At 35.6% G+C, this 13489-nt stretch overlaps 1 protein-coding gene across 2 annotated transcripts in view; it reads right to left on the reverse strand.

Moving 5' to 3' along the window:
* L3MBTL4 (L3MBTL histone methyl-lysine binding protein 4) overlaps positions 1-13489 on the reverse strand; it is a 285078-nt gene that overhangs the window by 83503 nt on the left and 188086 nt on the right. Inside the window, exon 15 of one of the 2 annotated variants that reach the window (XR_005649230.1) lies at positions 2671-2689. The exons of the other annotated variant lie outside the window; for it this stretch is intronic. The gene's annotated coding sequence lies outside the window, so the exon portion shown is untranslated. The remainder of the gene's footprint in view (positions 1-2670; positions 2690-13489) is intronic. 2 annotated transcript variants of the gene reach the window in all.

The raw sequence follows: 13489 nt of genomic DNA on the forward strand, positions 1-13489 counted from the left end.
TTTGTGGAACCACTTGTGCTCCTAATCCTGCTGCATTGTCCATATATACAAGTCAACAGACTATATAGTGCTAATCTAATTTGGCTGCAGCACAGAAGGACTCCGATTAAAATCTTACTGGCCCTGGAGCAATGAGATGCCATCAAGCCCATCTCTGTCTACACTCTATCTTCATTCAAGAACTGGGTAGAATCCTGGTATATTTCCTTGGTAGGACAGATTCAGTGGATGAATTCAGCTGTTTCTTTGAAATTTCAGTAGTAGACTGAATTTATTCTGTAGCTTTGATGGAGACACTGACCCTTGTCCTGGGGAGCAGCCTACCTTCCTGTACAGTGGTCCCTCCCCCACTTATCCAGGGTTTCGGTTTCTGCGGTTTCAGTTACCTATGGCCAACACTGGTCCAAAAATATTAAAAGGGAAATTCCAGAAATAAATGATTCATACATTTTAAACTGCACACCATTCTAAGTAGCATGACGAAATCTTGTGCCATCCCACTCCATCCTGCCCAGGAAGCATCCCTTCGTTCAGCGTTTCCAGGCTGTATACAATACCTGCCCATTAGTCACTTAGTAGCCATCTTGATTATCAGATTGACCATAGCTATATCACAGTGCTTGTGTTCAAATCACCCTTATTTTACTTGATAATGGCCCCAAAGTGCAAGAGTAGTGATGTTGGCAATTCGGATATATCAAACAGCAGCTGTAAAGTGCTTCCTTTAAGTGAAAAGGTGAGTATAATACAGTGAGAGATTTTGAGAGAACACATTCCTATAACTTTTGCTGCAGAATATTATTATAATTGTTCTATTTTATTATTAGTTATTGTTGTTAATCTCTCACCATGCCTCATTTATAAATTTGACTTTACCGTAGGTATGTATACATAAGAAAACACAGTATATATAGGGTTTGGTACTATCTGCAGTTTCAAGAATCCACCAGAGGTCTTGGAAAAGTATCTCCCATGGATAAGGAGGGACTACTGTATTTTACTGGGAGTCCGAAGGTCTCAGGATCTGTGCTTATGAAAGCTGTCCCAAGGGGTGCCACACAATGACTTTCACTATATTACATTAAAATTTCTTGGCTTTGCGGGATAAGTTCAATAGTGGGAATAGTTGAAAGTAGCAGTTGTGGCTGTGGGAGCAGATATCACAGAAATACCAGAGGGGTCTTGCAATATTTCCAATTAGTTAGCTACTCTGTCTCATTAAACATTGACAGTACATATTTGGCCACTGAGCTCTGTGCTTGATTACTGATGGGGTTCCCTCGCGGCTTCTCCAATACCACACTGTTTAATTATAAAATGTCTATTCTGGAGTTCTTTGAAAAGCAATTGGAGGTCGTTCCAAAAGCTTACTAAGAACTTAGAGAAACAGTTAGCAATGACTAAAAATTGCCTTTAAGTCAATTGCATAAACATTTTTTTTCTTTGATGTTTTGGTTTAAAAATTATGACTATAGGTACTGAGCATGTTATCGATCGGAAATTCCTATTAACTGGCACTATCGCATCAATCAATATAATTTAAAATGATGTTAAAACAATGGCTCAGAAGTTTAGGAAGTCTGTGGAGTGCTTTTGGAATCATCAAGCAATAAAATATATCCCACATATTTTCAGTATCAAATTAATTGCAATTTAGAGAATATAACAGTTGACATAAATATCTAACTTTCAATTAATAAATATATTGGGTTACAATAAATATAAACCATACCTACTCTTTGACAGATGCTGGTCACAACGAATAACAGGGCTTATGGTACTTTATATGCCTCTGGTGGAATAATAAACATCAGTTTCTAGACATTTAAGCAAATGGCAAAAAAGGTCAAAAATCCTTGTTTGACCTTTGTAGCTGAAAGGGCAGTGGGTTACAAAAGTCACATGTATTTTTCCCCACATAACCTTCTGAAGTAAAAGAGAGAATCTAAATTTAAGTTATGCAAATAGCTGACTCTTTCTTACTTTGCCAATAGTGAAGAATTTTATGTTTCAAGATTCAGTGAGTAAGTAGGCTAATGGGCATAAAGAATTCTGACATTGTTCGTTTTTAGAGAAAGAACAAGTCAACAAACTAGAAAATGTACCACAATGGCCCAAAACTGGGCTATGCAAATTGAATGCCACAGATGTGCACACTAGATGGCTAGGCAGAAATCATTACAATTCAGGAATTCCAATAGAAAGTCTGTCAATTTACACTTCCCAAAACAAATTTAATATTTGGAAGAACAAGTGCAATGTTTGAAAATGTGATTATCATCCTGTCCTTGTTAATTATGGCTTCCTATTTTTAAATGATATAAGATTTCTTATGTTATTTTCAGCTAGTGTTAGCTCTTTAAAATATACTATGCTGATAGTTAAGACAATTTGCAATCTATTTATGTACATTAGTAAAACACACACAACTGTCTGAATAGCTGAAATATAAATTTGATATGTCAATAAACATTCTATAGAGAAAGGAGAAAAGAATTTTGTTCTAGAAATGCTACAAAATTCATTAAGTACCTAGTGTCCACTGCAGAACGGGCAAGGTCAGGCCCAGAAGATGTAAAAATGAACAAAGATTCCTGACCTACAGGAAGTTCAATGTCTAGAGGGCATATAGCTAAGCTTTGTCCTTCACACGTTTCTTGTCTATTTGACTGGGATGCTGGCAAAGGCACTGCCTCATTTCTAATGCTGCTCTTAAAAGTTCCTGCTCCCTCCTAACCTTGGAGACAAAGGCTCTCAGTGCTGTTCTGTTTGCCCATTCTTAGCGACATCTTTCCCACTAAAGACTCTTAAAATTCCATCTTTATGGCATCATGTATCTTAGTATGAGAAGTAACGGAGTGAGACACCTCACTTTGCCTGCATCTCCATGCTAATCCTTTTGGCAAACAGACTGTCTCAACACATCACTGTCACTCTAGTTCCCATCAAATGCTTGCTCACATTGGGAAGCAGAGCAGGGAGGTGGTCCAGGGTGCAGGCTCCAAGGTAAGACTTGGGTTCAAATGCTGGCTCAATCATCTTTAGCTATCACACCAAGGGTACATAATTCAATTCCTATACCTCTTTTCTCTCATCTGTATCACAAGGCATCCCCAACACAAAATTAAGACTATTATATCAGAAAGTCCAATAAATGATTTAGCACACACAGTACTCATACTATCAGCTAATGGAAATACTCAGCAAACATTCTTCCTTTCTCCCCTTGCCCACTTCCCCCACCCTTCCCCTGATGTCCAGCTCTCTTCTCACCCTTCGGGTGTGGGCCCTGTGTCACTTCCTTAAAGAAGCTCTTGTTGGCTTTCTGGCATCACATGTTGTTCCTTCCTGTCACTTATCTCAGCTGCAGCCTAACATGGATTCATGTCAGTTACTCTCACTAGACCGTGAGCTCCATGACAACTAAGACTAGCTCTGCTCTTGTTCAGCTGTGGTCTTCTGCAGGCCTAGAGCAATGCTGGTCATGTAAAATGAATATGTCGAATGACCAGATGAACCAATGAATGGTTCTGGAACCACAGAAATGGTCCCGTGGAAACGACTCAAGGCCCTTGCATAGTTAGGGAGGCAACTCCAAGTGGAAAGGCTTCAGCCTCCTTCCCCTCCTATCAGCTCAGCTTTTATCTGTTTACTTCTAGGTTATCTCCATGGCTCCACTGGAAAACACTAAAATGCAGTTTGAAACCTACTTGTTTTCAAACTCCTTCCAAGGATTTACACCTTTTACCTCAGGAATCTGTGAGACAACATGACTAGATATTTCCATGCTGTCTATTACTGAAGCAGCAATTCAAACTGCACATCGCTCCTATTTTCAGTGAATAGTTGCATCACTCCAAGACACACACACACACACACACACACACACACACACATGCATGCACACACGCACGAAACCACTGTACCTACTGTAACTTCTCCAAGGAAATTTCTAGAAGTAGTTAAAGAGGTTTTGACCTTTGGAAGAATAGAGTCTTCAAAGAAATTTTCTAACATTTTGACACTCATTCCAAGATTAATTTCTACTAACTAGTGAAATCTGGTGATATCACATTCATTTCCGCCATACCTCATTACCTTTCAAATTACTAGGCTTAAAAATTGCTATCACTGCATAGAGGTGTAGAATTCTAAGTAGCTCAATCCATATTGCCATGACCGCTAAGACCATTGTTTGAGTAGGCATATGTGGAAGGCTTCCTCAATAGTGTGTTCAAGATGCAAAATCTTTTTTTGGTCGGCGGGGGGAGGGTGGGTATGGTGATTAAGGAAGATTTTTCAGGAAATGTTCTTAATTTTAAGGCTAAACAGTAAATGACACTCAAACAAGATTACTTTGAAAACTTCTTATTCCTCAACCCCTACTCACAGAAGTGAAAAAACATCTTTTGATGTAAACATAATAAACAAACAAACATGCCCCACACCTGCAATTTAGCCAAATGCAACCCATCATCTGACAGATGTCTCAGGGAAGGGTTGTCCAATGCCACAGAAATAGTGACTGCACCTAGATTCTCAGACACTTAGGGAAGGATCTTTCCACCATTTCAGAATGTATGTGTGAAACATAGAGGACTAAACTTTTATTATCAGTCTCTGCATATAGTAACTTTGTGTTTTTTTCCCCAAACATACCAATATCAACTATGAAAGTAATTGCTTCTGCAAGTGGCCAGAAGGTGAATATCTGAAGGTGCACTTACCAGTGAGGCTGAAAACACCTTGGTGTTTGAGGACAGCAGTAATTTCCTTTGTTTTGTATTAAAGCATGGTTTTGGGTAGATATATCCATATTTCTTTAAAATAAAAAGGATTTGGGTTGTAAAATTCATTAGTGGTAACACAGTGATTCGTCATCTCCAAGGAGAAATTTCTGGCCAAGCAGAAAAGCATTCTTCTTAAGAAAAGAAAGACTGTCATCAAACAGAATAAGAATGTCAGAGACACTGAAATGGCTTTTGATTTCAGACTTCAATGCCATTCTATTCAACACAAAGCAAAATTACCAAATTTTCTACAGAATAAGTTTGCTTTTATGTTTAAATGAGAACTCAGCACTGGTCAGAGAGAAAGCAAAAGTCACACAACATCTAGAGCACACCCGCCATGGGGGCCCAGTTGGGCTGAGGTGCCCCATCCAGTGTGAAGGTTAAATCTAAGGTGTTATTAATCTACCTGATGAACTCACAGAGAAATGTCTAAGTATTGGTCATACCTTCATATATGTAGTGCTTTATTTTTAATGCCCTTTCATATTAATGCTTTCTTTTGATCCACTCAACTACTACTTTGAGAGGTAGACTAAATGGCTGAGGACCATCAGGCAGCAAGTTTGTAGCTGGATGTAAAGTCAGTTCTTCTGATGGTACCTTTCACCAAACCATACCACGAGTTAGCTCTGTGAGCCCGTCATGACGAAATGATGTTTTATAGGAAAAAGCCTTTAAATTTGGGAGGAAAATCTAAACTGTAACTCTGTCATTTACCAGCTTTGTGACCTTGCATAAGTCACCTATCCTGTGACTCAATCACTTCAACAGGAAAATGATAAACACAATCCTTTGGAGGGAAAATGGGCCAATAACATAAATCTGCTTTGTAATATGGGAAGTGCTAGATGCATATGTTATTATCATTATTACCACCATAAAGAGCATATTAAGAAAACAGGTGTTATTTGATGCTGTTGCTAAGAAATGTTTTTTTTTTTTTAAAAAACCCAGTGTCCTTTTCAAAGTTATAAAATAAAAACTAGGCAAAGAATGTGAATGAAAATCCATCACCATTAGGGGAAAATTTTTTTTGAACCTCATCTTTATAAAAGGCAAAAAAAGAAAAAAGTATCATCAGAGTAGCTACACTTAGAATAACTCAGGAATCTTATTTTTTAAAAGTTTAGTTTCTAGTTTCCTTAAATACTTGTTATTTTATTATTTATTTTCATATGATTATTTTATAATCTGATTTTCTGTATATTGGAACCACTAAAGTCTTGGCAGTCAAAAACTGAAGGAAATGGCATCATCGAAAGTTATTCATAAAAAGAAAACAAATCAATGAAGAAAAGCATAAGAAAACAGTGAATGAGGGAGAACCATGTAGACAATAGAAGAAACTGTTGTCTTTGCTATTAAATAAAGTCTATGACATAAATGATACTCGATGTAACCCCACAAGGCAATGGTAACTATGGCAACAAGAAGAGATGCAATGTACTCAGTGACTCAACCAAACACCTAATTAATATACTAAAATATATTTCACGTATATTTTCAAAAGATACTGAAGTATTTTATGCCCCTTATTTAGGTAAAATTGCTCACTTTAATAGCTATTTCTTTAATTTATAAAGAGATGAAAATTTCTGTGTCTCTCAACTTACGTAATAGATTGGCATTATTTTTTAAAAAAATAAACCAAGTGTATTGGGATCAGCATCAACTCTCATTTTCTACTTCTCAGTAATGATTTTTAGGTCCGAAAAACTTTAATTCAGAAATCTAACATGACAACTGTCCAATGATATAGCTAAGAATCATTTTCATACATTCAAGACATCAAATCCTGATTCTCTGTTTAGACATAAGGAATTATTATTTAAAAGTCTTCTCATTTTGCAATAATGGAATGTCAAAATAGCAATGCTGTCTGGGTAGAGAAACCCAGGACAATCTTTAGCTAAAGGTCTTTTAAGAAAACAAATTCCAATTCCATTGACTCATTCTCTCAACTGCTCCAGCATTTAACCTTTCTGCTGTATCCTCTGAACAAGCCCTGAGCTCTTTTGCATTGACCTTATCCTTACGGGGTATAAATCCTAAGTTTAGAAAATCTTTTCTGCTAAAACAGGCATGTTCTCTCTAAGGAGAGTACATATCAGAGGATTTGCCCCCTACTCCAAGTCCTGGGTACCTATCATCAAGGCAAAGCAGCATTTCACACCATTGGCCTTTTGGAGAGAAGCAGGTTTTCTTTCTCTGATCCTGGACACATTTGAGAGGTAAAGGTTCTCTGCTGTAGTCTGAGGTATTTCCCTTCAGTATTGAAATTGGAGACCTGGAAGACAGGCCTGGCAACACACTGGTTGAAATGATGAACAAAGGAGAGAAATGCTTACTTTGGGGGTGTCCACTCTACCTGTGTACAACCACAGAATCTAAGACAGCAAATGTCCACATCCCTCACATCTGACACTGGGAAGAAGTTGGTGTAATCAGAATTCCCTCTCACCTTATCTGGGATGATGAGCCTAGAATCTAAGAATCTAGGAATCCTATTTTGGTCCTGGAGAAAGAATGCTATACAATGTTGGAACACAAAGCTGTAATTCTATTCTAGAAAAAGATCTGTTTCTCTGCTTGTCTTTGGGTTGTCCACTTTAACACAACTCTGAACAGTAAGTAAACAAGTTGAGGACCCTCAGTTTGACAACTGGTATCTTATCACTTTGTCATAACAGTGTTTAAAGGACTGACTATGCATGTGGGCTGGAGTTATTTGGATAGGCAAAGCTGTATTCTGATATAACCAGAGACGGTGTCAGCATGGAGAAGAGGATGTGTCAGAGGCAGATTCCGGTTCGAGAGGGTTATTTTTGGAATACTCTGAGGAAGCTTATAGCATGGTTGCCCACACTGCATCAGGCTTGCTGCTGTGGAATATAGTTTTCTGAGTTGTCAGTCCCTCAAGCCTTATGACTAAAAATAAGTATTTTACTTATTAAAGCAGATTTATTTTTACTCAGACTGTCTTATTCTTGCATGATTACTTTTCTCTACATTTGAATTTTCAAAATATTTTGTCAATAATGTTTAATTCTTAAAAATCCATAAACTATAAGCAAGAAAACTAGGTTTCTCATTTCCATACTCTTTGGAACTTGACAGGAGAAAATTCAGCATGAAAAGAAGAGTGAAGGGAATTTTTGGAAAGGTAATATAGAATATATTAAAAACCAAGCTTAGAAAAAAAGCTCAAGATATCCTAGAAAGGAGGTAAGAGGAATCCAGAGCCCTCCACTTACTTTCAAGAATTTTTCTCTTGCTCACAGCCTTATTGGCTATATGATGGCTTCTAGCAGGCCTGTGAGTGTAGGTGTTTCAGAGCATCTGGCATGAAAACAAACAAATCATTCAAATCTCAGAACCTACAAAATCTCTTATCTCAACATCCCTAATCTCAGCTAGTCTCTAACTTGGGATCCAGTTCTATGTTGCTTATTTTTTTAAAAGTAAAATAAAGCTAATAACTCTTTTTAATGAGAAACTTTTGTTACATTCTATTTTATCTAGAAAACTCCATTAATATTTTAATTAACACCTAAATAGCAGCATGTCTGCATGAGGAACTATCAAGGATAGTATCTAGTGTTCATAAGAACAAGCTCATGTCCTTAGAATCATCTTTTAGTCCAATGGAAATAATTCCCTTCTTCCAGCTCGTCTCATCCCTATACCACCTGCATTATCACACCAAATATTGCTGAGTCATTACAAAGATGCTAAGTACTTACAATTAGCTTTTTAAAAATAAATTAATGCTTTCTTTTTTAGGGCAATTAAAACTGACTTACAGAAAATTTGAGCAGACAGGACTAAGGGTTCCCATAAAATCTCACTACTCCCCAAGTTTCCTTTATTACTAATATCTTGCATTAGTGTGGTACATTTCTTATAACTGATAAACCAATTATTATGAACTAAAGTCTATAGTTTACATAAGGAGTCAGCCTTTGCATTATACAGTTCTAGGGGTTCTGACAAATATATAACAACTGTAGGTGTCAGAGTCTTCAATTTCTTCTAGTGACCTTTTTCTTTCCCCCATTGTTTTTGGCTTTCCAAAAGAAAGACTCTAGAAACTCCTTATTAAATAGAGTCTGTTTCTCTTTTGGAATATACTGTTATTGTATTGGAGCCCTATTGATGTGGAGGTCAAGGTATTGGTGGGTCAAATGTTCTGGAATCTTATGATTAAAATCAGTTGTTGTTGTTTTTTAATGGGCCTGAGTCCTTGGGCTGTAACCTTTAGAAGAATTTCTTGGCCTTTTTTCTCCCTTCCCTAATGTGAGACACAGGGCTAGAGAGAATTAACTGGAGTTGTCTAACTGCCTTTCCCTGGGTCACAGAAATCACTAGGAAAGTAGTTTCCCTTGAGTGCAGGACCAGACTCTCTGATGCATCTAAGAAGAGTGGCTGATTTTCAGTTTGTTCAGCTTTGTTCTACTGTGAGGATGGGAGCGATGATTTATAAGCCCTTTACATGTCAGAGCTGAAACCAACGATCTGCTTTTTAATTGTGATGATTCTCATGAACAAACAAGGTAAGGAAGAAGGCGACACAGAATCATTTCTTTCCTTAGTTCCTGTGAAAGTCAGTCCTTGGTCATGAACCTAGGGAAGGCCCTTAAAATTCAGCACACACATAGGTCATAAGTAATTTTTCTAAATAATATAATATATAGTGTGACCACTGATAATTTTCTATGTTTCTATCTATCCTTTACCATGACATGGAAAAATAAGAAACTTCATAATCAAAGAAAAATACTTAAAAGGATAATATTTTTTCTTTTATCAAACTGGCAGGATGAAAGAGGTAAAACAGTTATTTGTAAGGGTAGAATGAAGGAGTTACTCTTGTATATTGTTTTTAGGAGTACTGTAGTAAACAACTATAAATATCTGAACAAGTTGAAATTACACTCATAATTTATAATGCACACACTTTTTAATCCAACGATTTCACTTTCAGATATTAATACTATAGAAATATTACCACGAATGCCCACATACAATTGTGTATGTATTTACTGTGTCTTTGTTTTAAACATAAAGGTTGAAAATAATAAAAATGTTAATGAGTGAGCATTTGATTAAACACATGATAGAATCTCACCCAGTGAAATTCTTTGTGGCTGTTAAGCAAGAATAAGATGGAATAGCTTTAGTAGAACAACCCTCTACAAAGAATAACAGAAGCACACTCAAAGGTGATTCAGATACTGGTATTATAAGACCCAGAATTAATACCTGTGACTAATGTGTTTAAGAAATTAGATAGCAAAATAGATAATTTTACTCAAGAACTAGAATCCATTTAAAAAATCATGTATATGGAAGTGTGAGGATCAAAATATACCAAGAGCTAATTAAAAATTCATTGGATGGGTGTAATAGCAGTTTGGATACAGTTAAGAGAGCACTAGTGATCTTGAATAAAGGTCAGGAGAAAAAAAATCCAAACTGAAGCATGTAGTTCAAAAAAGAAAGAAAATGTAGGAAATAGTATATAAGACATATGAACAAGAAAAAATGCATGGATGCAGTCTCAAAAGAGGGGACAGGAAAGAATGAAGCAAAAACAATATTGGAAGAGATGATGGTCAAGAAAATTTTCAAAGTAAGGAACAACATATACCCTCAGACTTAAGTAGCACTATGAATCTCCAAAAGACAAATACAAAACGATCTACATTAGGCATTTCTGTTGTCTGAAAATCACAGACAACAGAAACATCTTACAAGCAGCCAGAGAAAATAAGATATACTCCGAGACCCATTCCTTCAAAGGAGACAGAAGAAAGCTACCGCTGACCACTCAGGGGAAACTATGATGGGGGTCAGAAGATAATGGATTGTCATTTTTAAAGCCAGAAACAACATTACCTGCCAATCCAGAGTTCCATAACAACCAAAAATATTCTTCAAGAGTTAAGGCAAAAGAATAGCATTTCTGGACAAACAAAAACTTTTTTAAAAACATAGAAGATACCACAAAAGAAATATAAAGGAAGAGGGAAAAATGATCCTACACAAAGATGTATATTATACTAGCTATAATATCTACTAAAAGAATATTAAAAATGCATAACCAACAAGCTAATATAGGGAAAATGACGTAAGAAATTCTTGGTTAATATAAATAAAGAAATATAAAAGTGAACAAAAACTGTTGAGAAAAATAGGAAACCATTTATTGAGATGATAGCTATAAACCCAACTTAACAGAAATAGCATTATATATAAATGTATTAAATACTACAACTAAAGGCTACTATCATCAGACTGAATATCAAAGTAAATATCATGTCTTTTATAAGAGACGTGCTGAAATATAAGGACAGTAATGGCCACCTTGATTTATGTTGGGTAACTGGGAAAAGGAAGGCTTTTTAAATAAATGGTGCTAGATCAACTGAATATACATATAAAAAGTGAATCTTGACACCTATGTTTTACTGTATAAAAAATAATTTCCAGGCACACTGCATATCTAAATGTGAAAGAAACAATAAAGATTCTATAATAAAACATCAGAGTATCTTCATGAACATGCAATAAGCAAACTTTTTAAAGAACACTAAAAGTACTAACCAAAATAGAAAGGATCGATGAACTATATATTAAAATCTGAAATTTCTATTCATCTCAAGGCGCTATTAAGAGAGTAAAAAGGGAAATCAGAGACTGGAGAAGATATCTGCTATACATCTATCCAACAATGGACTCATTTACAGATATAAAGAACTCCTTTATAGTAATAAGAAAAAGATAACCTAAACGACAAATGGTAAAGATACTTCACAAAAGAGTTTATTCAAATAACAATAATTTACTGTGTTCAAGCTCATAGGCCTTAGGGAAATGAAAAATTAAAAGCATAAGTAAATACTACTGTAAACCCCAAAGAATGCCTAAAACTAAAGATATTGGTAAAAATTAACTGCTGGCAAGGATGCAAAGCACTTGCAATTATGAAACCTTGCTGGGAGGAACATATTGATACAATCGCTTTGTAAAAATATGACACTACCTCCTGAAATTGAACTTATGCAAACCCAATTACCCAGAAAGTCCACTCTTAGGTTTATATCCTACAGAAATGCATACGCATATCCACCAAATCACATACCGGAATGTTCCCAGTGGCACCACTGGTAAGAGGGCAAAACTGAAAACAACCCAAACTGAAAACAATGGATAAATAAATTGTGGAATCACCAGAAAACTGAATAATATGCAATAATGAGAATAAGCAAACCATAATTTGATTTGAATGGATCTCACAAACATAACATTAAGAAAATAAGTCAGACATAAAAGGGTATATACTATATGATTTCATTTATAAAATGTTCACAACTGGAACAAAGTAATTGATAGGAACAGAGATCAGAAGAGTGATTATCCTGGCAGAAGGGGGTAATTGGACGGCATGAGGTGAACTTCTAGTCAGTTTCTAGTTCTTGACACAAGAGGTAACTAAATGAGTGTGATCTCTTGTGTATTTGGCTACAATTTTTACTTAAAAAAAAATTATCTAGCAGGTGTATATGCACTGACTTAGAAAGGTACTCATGATATATCAGCAAGTGAAAAATAACAGGGAATTGTAGATCACTAAATATAGATAGTGTGATTCTATGTTGATAAAGAAAACAAAAAGGTGAATTATTATACCTAAAATAAATATATGAAGGTTTTATTAACAAAGTTGACCTCTTCTATTTTTTGCTTTATAAAATTTTTGCATTTTTAAGGAAGTGAGCATGTTACATATTTGAGTCCAAAAATAATCAATAGCAAAAAAGAAACAGTTTTCTAGCTGAACATTCCACAACACCAAAGGTGTCCCCTGGGGAGGTGCAATGAATTACACAAACCAGAGGAATAAACATCTGTCTGTCCTACCAAGTGGCTGAGTTTTTGCTACTCTGGTTCTAGAATTGTCAAAGGGGCAGAAGGGCAGATCACTGAGATGAGCAGGTCCTTTATACATAATGGAAATGCACTTTCATTAGCCTCACTGAATTGGTGTTCAAAGAAGCAGATTTTGTGCAGATCTCTGTGGAACACTCACTGAGGAAAGGTGAAGACCCAAAGGCCACTGTGCAGATACCCAACTCAGTCCTAAAAAAGGAACATGTTATTCGCTAAACATGTCAACTCTATGTCCATACGTTATTTACTTAACAAAAGGCACAAAAGATAACCTGCAAACCTTAGGTTAGTAGGACAAACTTCAACTTACTTCTGCCAATTTCACCACCAAAGAGTCTTTTAGATAATCATATTTTCCTCAATCATTTTATATCATTATAAACTAATTAAATTTTCTGTCATCCAGTCTTATTTTTATACATTATTATGGGAAAGGAAAAAATATTGTATCTTTAAGAAGTATACTTGAAAATAATGAGTAGCCTTTAAAAGATTTATTTTATCTGCCAAGCATATGTACCATGAATAAAATGGTTTAGACAATAAAGATGTTTCCAAGTAAAAATTGAAAACATGCTCCAGATATGAAAAAGAGAAGCTGCCTGTGTTTTTGTATACATGTGTACAAAATCTCTAAAAATCAAAGGTATACTATTTTTCTCTCATGGGAAAAATGAAGAACAAATTTTAGCCCATTTTCCTTAAAAAACAAACAAACAAAAACAAAACAAAACAAAACAAAA

The sequence above is a fragment of the Pteropus medius genome, unplaced genomic scaffold (genome assembly GCF_902729225.1).
Source record: "Pteropus medius unplaced genomic scaffold, Ma_sr-lr_union100, whole genome shotgun sequence".
Classification (NCBI taxonomy): domain Eukaryota; kingdom Metazoa; phylum Chordata; class Mammalia; order Chiroptera; family Pteropodidae; genus Pteropus; species Pteropus medius.